Below are 11,958 nucleotides of genomic sequence, written 5' to 3'. Positions count from 1 at the left end.
GCAAATTTCTGTTACGGATTTTCTGATGATACGAAAGCTATTAGTTTATGTCTCTGGTTTGATCGATTACTTTATCATTCATTCGGTGGGTAGAGCTGGGGTCTCTCGTTACTTTGGAATAATTTTTTAAAGCGTAATAGGTACCTAAATTTGTATTAGATATCTAAGTTTTTTTCACTTAATTGATACTTAAAAATAATAAGTTAAGTTGATATTTTTCTAGCTAATTAACTAATACCGTGGCACAATGACTAGTAGCACAATGACACAAGGCAACATCACATTTTAACACGTGGTAAAAAAATAAAATATTCTAAAATATAAAATTTATAAAAAAATATAATTTTTTACATAGAGAATGAATTTGGACAATAATTGTCCAAGTTCATTTGAATCTGGACAACTATTTGTTTAAGTTCATTCTAAACATTTTTTAGTATTTTTATATTTTTAAATTTTTTTATAACATGTCATATTTTTATTATTGTTGTTAAATTTAAAATATATAAATTTATAAAAATATTAGAAATATTATTTGACACTAGAATCAACTTGGACACCTATTTATCCAGATACATTTGACATTGGACAATTATTTGTCCAGATGCACTCTAGACATGGTTTTTTGAGTAATTCTATATATTTTTTATGTCTTCATAAATTATAATTTTTATATTATTATTAAATTAAAAATACATAGAATTTGATATTTTTAAAATATAATGTCTTATAATTTTTTTGTATATTTTAGATTTTATATATTCGGATAAATATATTTTATAGAATTTGATATTTTATATTTTTTATAAAATTTGATGTGAAATGAAATCATGGGCCGATTAAATATTGTTTCTGACCCATGAACAACTACGTCAGTGAGACATCAATCATCATATGTATATATTATTAAAATTAATAATAGTGTACTTTAATTATAACACCTTATATCTGAACCAATCCCTGGGTCTGAGCTATAGATTGTCAAATTTGTTGTCGAAACAACTATGATAAAAAAATCAATTTATACCAACGTAGATTTAATAACGAGCAATTCATGAATATGATATGATTTACAAACCTTTCTGAGTCTTATACAAGTTTACAAAAGCTCTAGTGCTAACTCAAGGTTGAATTAGGACCAAATCATAAAGATTTCAAAATCTTGGATTGATTTCGTGACCTTAAGGGTTCTCATCGCGATGTAACATACTGACTTGGTCTCGTCGAAATGTTAAGAGACCAACATCGTGATGTGACCACTGTTTTCTAACAATGTCCAATTTGGTACTTATTCAAACCTTTCAAAATACCTAATATATACATAATTGTTAGCCTCAACACCTCAATTCACCCATCCACACATTGAAATGTTCAATATACAATTCTTAAACCATTAACTATTTCATTATAATTACAACATTATAAACCAAATTGATCGTCTACAAACCTTATACAAAATAAACCTAGATACATGTCGTATGCTAAACGAAAGAAAACTTCAAATGTTGTTGAGTCAGGAATCACTTCTTGGATGCTGAAATCACTTCTTGAAGTTTTCAAATGTACCTATACCTGCACATGGAGAAATAAACAATACGTAGAGCAATTACACTCAATGGTAATTTCCATAATTCAAGTTAAAAAAATAGCTTATTCAATATAAGAATTCAATCCAAAAATGCTATAATTCAACCAAATAAATTTGCATATTCAATATATAAAATATCTGATCGCGTGATTTCGTGATAGGTTTTAAATTTTATAATTAATCATTCTTGAAACTAGCTATTATAGCGAGGTAGGCAAGTGTACCTATCGAACAGTAGTATAGTTTTAGCAAGACCAGATTGTCGAACCCAAAGGAACTAAAAGTACTAGTAATGACTGTCTTTTTATTATCTAGCCTAAGAATAATGGGGTTTTGTTTTAACTAACTAATTATCTAAACTAAGAACTCACAGAGAATAGAATTGGGGAATTGCTTTTAGGAAAATCGATTGAATTAAGACAATGCCTAAGGAAAAATCCACCTAGACTGTACTTGTTATTCTGGCTCCGAATCGGACGATTTATTCATTTAACTTTTTCCGTAGAGATCCCTAAGTTATGTTATTATCCCTATTCAAGACTAATAACGTCTAATCCTTAGATTGAATAATTGAGACCTTTCTCTAATTAACACCCTAGGGTTGCATTAACTCGATTTATGGATCCCCTTATTAGGTTTCACCCTAATCCGGCAAAATCTTGTCACCCTATGTCTAGGGGCGCAATCAACTCCGCTTAATTATGACAAATGTACTCTTAGGCAGGGTCTATTCCTCCTCTGAATAAGAGCTTATCTTGAATCAGTATCCTGGGATATCAAAACAAGAATTAAGAACACATAATTAAAAACAAGTTAAATATTTATCATACAATTCAGAAAATAATAACAAGATTCGTCTTAGGTTTCATTCCCCTTAGGTATTTAGGGGATTTAATTCATAACTAAATAAGAAAACATCTCAGAATAATAAAGAATACAAAACATAAAGAAAACCCAAAACTCCTGAAGGGGAATTGAGGAGAGATTTTCAATCTTGATGATGAATCCGGCTTCTAAGCTGAATCAATTAGCTTTCTTGGAGTAATTCATTACTCCCTATCCTGTGTGTCCTCTTTTCTCCTCTTTTAGGGTGTATTCATAGGCTTTGGAATGTCTATTAGCCCTCAAAAGTGGCCTTTTTAAATTGGACTCAACTTGGGCTCGGCAGGGACACGCCCGTGTGACACGCCCGTGTACGATTACTTCAGGCGTGTTCAAGCCTGTTAAAATGGAACGGGCATGTGTTATACCCGTGTGAGTCATGTTTTAATTCTGCCAGATTGACACGGCTGTGTGGGCTGCCCGTGTGAGGAAGTCCAGGCAGTGTTGAGCTCGTACTTTGGCCCATTTTCTCCATTTTTGGCTCGTTTCTCGTTCCTTTCGCTCTCCTATGCTCTCCTAAGTATAAAACATGAAATTAAAGCATTAAAAGCATCAAATTCACTAATTCTAAGGAAAAATCATCCATAAAATTCGTTAAGCATGGGGTAAAAATATGTATAAATTACGGTTTATCAATATCATTCTCATGCAACATTCCATTTGATAACTAGACTAACATTTATATCATCCATTCCATTAACAAGATATAACATATCTAATTCAATTACTTGCATATACATTTATGTACCAATATGATGTTTAATCTCATTTTTCATTGATATTTTATGCAACTTAATTAATTCACATTGTCATCTATAGGCACACATGCTTATTCATTTACTATTATCAACATTTCCTATAAACATTTCTACCATTTCCGAGCCTATAGACTCATTTAACACAATCAGGTCCATAGGGCTCATTTTTAGCCAATTCGCATAGTCTTTCACATGTTATCGAATATCACATTTCATTTCAATCAACCATAAAACCAAATCATGTTTATATAACCCTATTAATCTGACTCAGATTTCAAGATAAATACACAGATTAGTTAACTTGCATCTCAATCTGGCACCGTAGTGTGTCATCGGATAAACCGAAGGAAATATATTGACACACATAGTGTATCATTGGGCAAGCCGAGAAATTGTACCAACACATGAGGTGCATTATTGGACAAAATCAAGAAATTATACTGGTACACATAATGTATCACTAGATAAATCGAAGCAATCATCCTAGCACATAAGTGCATTATTGGATGTAGCAAAGTAAATATTGTAATACCCCTAACCCGTATCCGTCACTGGAACAGGGTTATGGAGCATTACCAGAACATTCAAAAACATTTACAGATAGCTTATGTAAATTACTATTTATTTATCGAGATCATCCATAACGTCCCTTGATCAGGCCCTCGAGGCCCCATACAAGCATTAGAGTCGAGTCGGGACTTAATCGAGACCTCTAAGAATTTTTCACGAAATTACAAAATTTTTTCCAAGGTGCAGGGCTCACACGCCCGTGTGGTCCATGAGACACGCCCATGTGACCCTGTGACATGCCCGTGTTGGAGGCCGTGTTCGACCCTATGTAACTCTCTGACTTGCTCACACGACCATGCCACACGCCCGTGTGCTAGGCTGTGTGGTTAATTAATTCAATTCGAATTTAGTTGCAGGTTTCACATGGTCAAGACACACGCTCGTGTTCTAGGCTGTGTGGCACACAAAGCTAAGACACACTTTCGTGTCTCTGCCTGTGTGCTCAATTTTGAGCATTCTGTTTATCAAAATTTAGGTGCAGGAGATGCAGGGATAACCACATGCCTATGTTACTAGGCTATATGTCACACACGGTCTAGACACACGTCCGTTTGTCTGTCCGTGTGGACAAAATGAAGTCATTTATAGCTTCATTTCTCACCCAAAATTTCACCCAAGACTTGCACTTGAAACACACATCCAATACCAACCAATTCAAGTATTCAAATTGGGCAATTCACATGGCATATCACTATAAGCATACATGATCACAACCTTACCTTAGTTTAACTTAGGCATTCACAACATTGATCACATATTCTTAACATAACACATGTGTATATATATATCATAATAATCTACTTAGTCATACCAAAATGAACCATTACTAGTCATTCTAATGGCTAGGTTACAAAATAACATTTTAAGCCACTATTGGCTAGGTTGTCCTATACATGTCATTATACCAAAATGCTTTTACTAAGTATACCCAAAATAGCTAGTTGATAGTGTGACGATGCTCCAGTGATCTTCCAACCTTCATGAGCTTCTGAGCACTATAAAATAGGGAAAAATAAATGGAGTAAGCATTACATGCTTAGTAAGCTTGTATAACGAAAACTAAACTTACCAATCTTGTTTATTAAAATCTAGGCATTCAATGTTATGTTTCCATCCATTTGGCTAAATTGCCTAATCACATACATTCAATCAAACATGTTAGTCACCAAAATCTTCATATCAATCAAGTAACATAGATGAGATCATCATACAATACTCTTTCAAGACATTGTCATTTCATTTAAAAAATCTCATACCATGTCAAGAGTTATATGTCCATTGAATCATTGAATTTCGATGGATGCTCAAATAGTACACTCGAAGTGTACGATTTAATAATCTGTCAATTCCTTATTCAATGGTACCCCTTACAGCACTTAACCAAGAAACACTCTCTCGAGCCACATATAGTATAACAGGATTACTACTCCAGGCTAAATCCTTTATATAACATATGCTCAGAGGAGTTCGATTAGGATTACCAGTCTAGGCTAAACCCTAATTATAACGTATGCTCGAGAGGTATTATATCGAGATTACCCGTCCAGGCTAAATCATTTCTGTAATAAGGTCAATGGGATTACTCGTCTGAGCTAAATCTCATCCACAACAAATGCAGGACCTTATTAGTTTTGGGAAAGTGCATATAATCATCGGAATTCACATTCAATTGGGACTTAACCCCTTTATCACCATTTCAAGAATGTATCAAATTTTCCATCATAGCATACAATGCACATCAATATAAATCACATTACATACAAACACAACATTCAATTAACATAATTACATGCTCAATTAAGTTACACGAACTTACCTCGACACTTGTTCATGTTAGAAATCTACTAATCTGAAACCTTTTCTTTTCCTCAATCTAACCTCGAATTAGTGTTGTCTAGATCTATATAAATGAATTTAACCATCAATTTCACACATTTCATATTTAAATGGACTCAATTAAGTCCTAGGTAGAATTACTATTTTGCCCCTAACTTTTTCGTAAATTCTGATTTTGTCCCTAGGCTCAGAAAATAAAACTTGTGCAAATTACTCCCTATTCCAAGCTTAACCAAAGCCCCGTTACAAATTTTACAGCACATGTATTCATAAAATTTTAGAATTTTTCATCAAATTTTACAACTTTTCATTTTAGTCCCTAAATCATGTTTTCATCAAAAATCACTTTGTAAAAGTTGTTTTTTCTACCATAAATTTCTAATTTCTAGCATATACATCCATGACCCATTTGTCATACCTTGATAACTTTTCAAATTAATCCCTCAAATAGATAGATTAGACTATTCTGGTTTCAAAAATATCAAAATTACTAAAAACGGGACAATGAAACTTATCCAATTAGGCCTTGAAAGTTTTTTTTTCTCTCACCTATGATTTCTATGTGTTTTTAGTTGAAGATGATGAAAATAAGATGATATATTTTCTTTTCATCTTTTAATTAATTAAGTATTTAACAATTTTCAATTTAGTCCTTACCTTTTTTCTATATTTCCATGGATGAGTCACCAAGAAAAATCTACATACTATTCTTAATGGTAATTACCAAATAAGGACATCTAGTTTTGAATTCCATATCTATTTGATCCTTATAGCTACTAGAATTTAACTTTCACATTTTATGCGATTTAGTCCTTCTTGTAATTAAACACTTAGTTGATAAAATTTTCGTATCAAAATTTTCACACAACATGCCTATTATAATATGGACCATCTAATAAAATAAAAAATAAACCTTATTTTTGGGTCAGATTTGTGGTCCTAAAACCACTATTCCGATTTCATTGAAAAATGGATTGTTACAAATATACTAGCACATAAGTGCATCATTGGATAAATCGAAGCAAATATACTGACACGTAAATGCATCACTTAATAAACCGAAGTAATCATACTGGCACGTAAGTGCATCATCAGATAAACCAAAGTATAACCCATACAGTTAATAAGGTAACCAAATTCCAATTACATTGCATAGTTTAATTCACATTCTATCATTCTCAATTAATCATCAATTCACCATTCCAATACAACATATAACATGTTTTGACTCAATTTCATACTAGGTACCATATATCAATTAAATCATGCTATTTTTTATTTTATTCAATTTAGTCTTCTATCTCAATTTAATATATCAATCACCATAATTTAACTTATATAAGCATTATATACTCACCTCATTACTAAATTATGCAATTAACAGGAATATGAAATATTCAGGTTGATCTCAAGTCAGAAATAAAAACCAAAAGCTGATGTCAATCATCGTCGACTCTTGCCTTTCCTTTCCCTCTCAATGGTCTTGAGTCGTCTTTAGCTACGAATAATAATTTAATAATGACACAATATCAGATTTCATATCAAATCACATTCAAATTCAAAGTCATACATATTTTATAATTTATTCAATTTAGTCCCTAAACCCGGGATAAGCATAACTTTCAATTTAAAGCTTTGGATTGAAATCTGATTTCACATATATTTATTAGGGACCTTCTACTTCCTATTCCTACCAAAATTTCATGACAGTTTTGCATTTTATTCAATTTGGTCTCTAATGTACGAAATCAACAATTAAGCTTTACAATTTAATCATTTCCTTAAACTAAGCTTAATTTCTATCAAATTCACACCTAATTCTTGAAGAAATCAATAATGGTAACTTTTTAAAACTTTAACAGTTTTACAAATTGATACATAGGGTAGCTAAATCAAGCTTCCATGACTTCAAATATATAAAAATTACAAGAAAAGGACACGAATTTCATACCAAAATCAATGGCCAAATAATTTAGCTTCAAGAAAGTTTTTGTTCTTTTCTCCCTAAGTGAATCGTTTAAGAAAGATGAAGAAGATGACATTTTCTCTTTCTTTCCACTTATTTTTGTTATTTATAATGTAATTAAGTCTTAATTAACTTTAGTAATCATGTTTAATTTAGCTTAATTAATAATTAAAATGTCTAATAACCATGCCATCATCATCCACTATCATTTTTTAAAAAAAATGGTTTAATTATCATTTTGGGACCTTTGGCTATTTACTATTTAGGTCCTTAAACCTTTTGCCAATTAAAAACTTATAGCAATTGGACTATATGATTTAGTCCCTAAGCCTTAATTAACTATTAATTCAACAGAAATTACCGGACCAAAATTTAATATAATAATATATTATATACGTAAATATTTATTTACTCGATTTACGAAAATGAGATCCTGAAACCACAATTTTTCAACACCACTAAATTTTGGTCGTTACATTAATAATATTCTCCTATCATACATGTATACGCGTGGAAGTCACAAATTTCTATTTAAAAATAACATGCCATAAATAATGAAACGTATGGTTTGAAACTAATTAATAATAACACATAAAATATGTATATTATTAAAATGAAAAAAATAGATTAAATTGTTTATCATGATATTGTCATCAATCTTGAGTAGGTGTCGATTTAACTTAAGATACCAACCAATCAAATACATTATTAATAAAGTGTGCATAATAAAATTAAAATGTATAAAAATATTAAAACAAAATTTTAGTTGAGTGATAAATTAAAGGTTTCACTAATGTAATTGATGTGAGTTAAAATCTCCACCATATGAATACTTTTATAAGTTTTTTTAAAAGTGAAAAGACTAAAATATCCTCAAATAATATTACTTATTTTAATTATGGAAGGGCGTTATCATAACTTATTAATTGAGTTGGTGACTGGGTTAAGGGTGCACCAACTCAGCCAATGGTTTTATTAATAAAATAATTAAATAGTACAAATATACACCTAATGAAAGTAATAAAGTATGCACAATAAAATTAAAATGTATAAAAATGTCAAAATGAAGAATTAACTAAGTGGTAAATTAAAGGTTTTACCGAAGTAATTGACATGAGTTCAAATTCTACTATATGCATATTTTGATTAGTTTTTTTTTAAGTAAAAAGATTGAAATACCCTCAAATAATATTATTTATTTTAATTATAGAATGACATTATCATAACTTCCTAACCAAATTGGTGGCTTGGTTTAAAGTGTTAATAAAAAATTTTATCAATAAGTAAAGATATAAGGCTCCGTTTGTTTGCAAGAACACATTTTCCGGAAAATGTTTTCCTGCTTTTCCAGTGTTTGTTTGACTGAAAACATTTTCCAAATGGAAAATGTTTTCCAAGGCACGGGTAAAATGCTTTATGTTTTTAGGAAAATATCTTACAGATTTCATTTTTAAAAGATATTTTCCGGTTCCTCCTTCATCTAGGTAAAAGTCTTCTTCTTCCCTTCTTCATTCATTTTCCTTCTTCTATTCTTCATCTTCTACTCCATCGCATATCTTCTCTTCTTAGGCTACTGCTTCATTTCTTCTATTTCTCTCTTTCTCAGGCAAATCTCGTTCTTCTTCGCTGGGTCTTGGCTAAGGTATGGCATAAAGCTCTTTTTTCTTCTTGTTCTTTACTTGTCCACATTTTTAACAATTTTATGCCTTTCTTTGTTTCTTTATTTTTTTGGGGTTTGGGTAAATTCTATTGATTTAGGGTTTTGCATGTGCTTTTGTAATTTATACTTGTGCTATTACTGCTTTCAACCTTCGTTGCTAAAGTGCAACATCAAACATTGATATTGTGTTATACTAAAACGGAATCATTGCCATAAGAAGCGGCGAGTAATTCTTTTCGATTCTAATTAAATAGTAAGACTGCCTTAGATTAGGATTTGTAATTGTTTGTGTGAATATGGCATTTTAGATTGATATTTCTCTGACTCGTTATTTCCCTGAGTACCCCTTTCCTCATCTACATCCCAAATATTCAGAAAGGGTATTGGTTATGAACTTATGGTTTTCCAAATATATGTTAAAACTTAGAAAATTAAGCATATCCATGTTGGCACTTGGCACTCACCCTTTAGCGCAAATAACATAGTTTTAGATAATTGAGATTATTATGTTATTTTTGGTAATTAGACATGGTTTTTTTTTATCTGGTAGGCACAAGGAAAATGGATTTTCATATTCCTTTGTCTTCTAAAATTATACTTGTGCTATTACTACTTTAAACCTTCGTTGCTAAAATGCAACATCAAACATTGATATTGTGTTATACTAGGACATTGACTGTCCAACTGGCTCTTTGTTTACAATGATTGGACAACTAGACAAGGCTGATAGTGTTAACAAAAAGCAAAAACCTGAATATCAATTTATGAAATCTCAAATAACCAACGTGGACACCATAATTGAAGCAATGTTTTGTTTTGGCTTCCTGATGAACTCGACCTCCCTTCACCCTCAAGATTCAATGGTTGCAATTTCCCTTTGGCTTAAAAGAAGCCAAGCTAGTTCCTGCAATTTGCATTTTGTCACAGATCTCAGTAGATGCACAATTTGCATTTGCATTCAATGGAATTTTATGTTTCAAAGTGTACAAATTTCAAAAATCCCATCAGTTTTGTCTCTAAAATATTTGTAATTTTTCATTTTTGATTAATCCGCTCTCAATCTTTTATACTATTTGGATAAATTTTAAGTTTTAGTTAAACTGTTTTAGACAATTTATTTCTAGTTATGGTGTTTTTAAGCAGTATGTTTTTGTTTACATATATATATGGTAGATATGTTTTTGTTTATTTCTTTTGTGGTGTGATTTAAGTAGCTGCAACTGTGCTAGTTCGAATAGAGTAACCTTGAGCTTCATTCGGAGATGTAGACTCCCTTTGGCCGCTTTTTTCTCATAGCTTTCACTGAGGAAGAAAGGTTCATGTTCTTTTCTTTAGCTTCATCTATCTCGATTTGTTCTTGTCTGTAATCTTCACTGTAGAAAGGCATGTAGAATAATCACAAATAATTATACCCCTCCACCATTGCAACATCATTTAGCAGATTGAATGGGAAGTTTAGGAACAAGTAGAATAGTAAAAAATCACATGAAGTAGGAGTAAGAGCCATTTCCAACAAGTACAAACTAGTAACTTTGGTTACTTGAGTAGCTAGGACTAGTAGAGCCTCTTGATTGCATAGACTAGTAGAGGAATTCTTGAATAATTAGCCTGCATATTTGACGTGGTTTTATAATGTTTTAGTTACATCTTTTTTTAGGATGATTCTTGAGATAAGTTGATGTTTTTTACTAAACTTTTTTGGTTTAAAATATGCAACGCGATTTGTGGTTTCAAATTCGTTTAATCCATTGATGTAAGAGCAATTACTAGATTTGATCATTTGATGCTTGAGATTCGACTTTTTCTGTTCTTTCTTCTTCTTTTTTCTTTTCTGAACTAACAAAAAGTTAATCTAATATTTCAATTTTCTATATTTTTGTATTCAATTCACCCAACTATTTTCTTAAAGTTGAGCTCAACTAAAATTAAAATGAATAAAATACCCCAAGTACTATGATAGTAACTAATTAATAATGTTAACAAAATACCCCAAGTTTAGCTAAAAGTGGAGAATCAGATGAGGTTTTGGTTCATTTTTTATATGCTCTTGCTACGTTTTATAATATTTTAGTAAAGTTTGTGTGTGTTTCTACCAAAGATTTCATTTTCAAGCTGCTCTATGTTGACTTGGGGCTCTTTTTTCTTTGGCAATCAAGTTAAAGAAGTATTAATAAACTAGAAAAGGCAAAATGTTACTATTGGATCAAGAACTACAATATAAAGCCTATGTACAAAAGAAGAATATGCCTACTTTGCAATTGCTCAAATTGTATTATAATTAGTTGAGTAAAGAAATTACCACATAACTTCAGAAGAGTGAAGATTGTAGTAGCAAAAAAGAAGACCATTGAAATTGTAACCCAAAAGTGCTGCAAATTGAAATAAGAGCTAATTAACAATCAATTCTATAAAAACCTGACAGGCTTACTTCCCAATAACAGTAAATATTTTATTACAAGAACCAAGTTTCTCAAAGGCTAGAACACCGAAAACATTCTTATACATTCTCAAATAAACACTTACGTTCTATTACACTGAATTGAGCTATTAATATTATTTTTGTTTAATTACCCTTTTTTTGTATGAAAAGCACTAAAAACTATTGGAAGAATAAGGGATTAATTCAAAATTACGGTACTTTATAAGCTTAACTAGAAACAGATAGTAATTTAAGGGATTGATTAGAAAAAGTACTTTA

Source organism: Gossypium hirsutum, chromosome A13 (genome assembly GCF_007990345.1).
Source record: "Gossypium hirsutum isolate 1008001.06 chromosome A13, Gossypium_hirsutum_v2.1, whole genome shotgun sequence".
NCBI classification, from domain to species: Eukaryota; Viridiplantae; Streptophyta; class Magnoliopsida; order Malvales; family Malvaceae; genus Gossypium; species Gossypium hirsutum.
The sequence above is the reverse complement of the archived record's forward strand: the minus strand, read 5'-3'. Positions refer to the sequence as shown.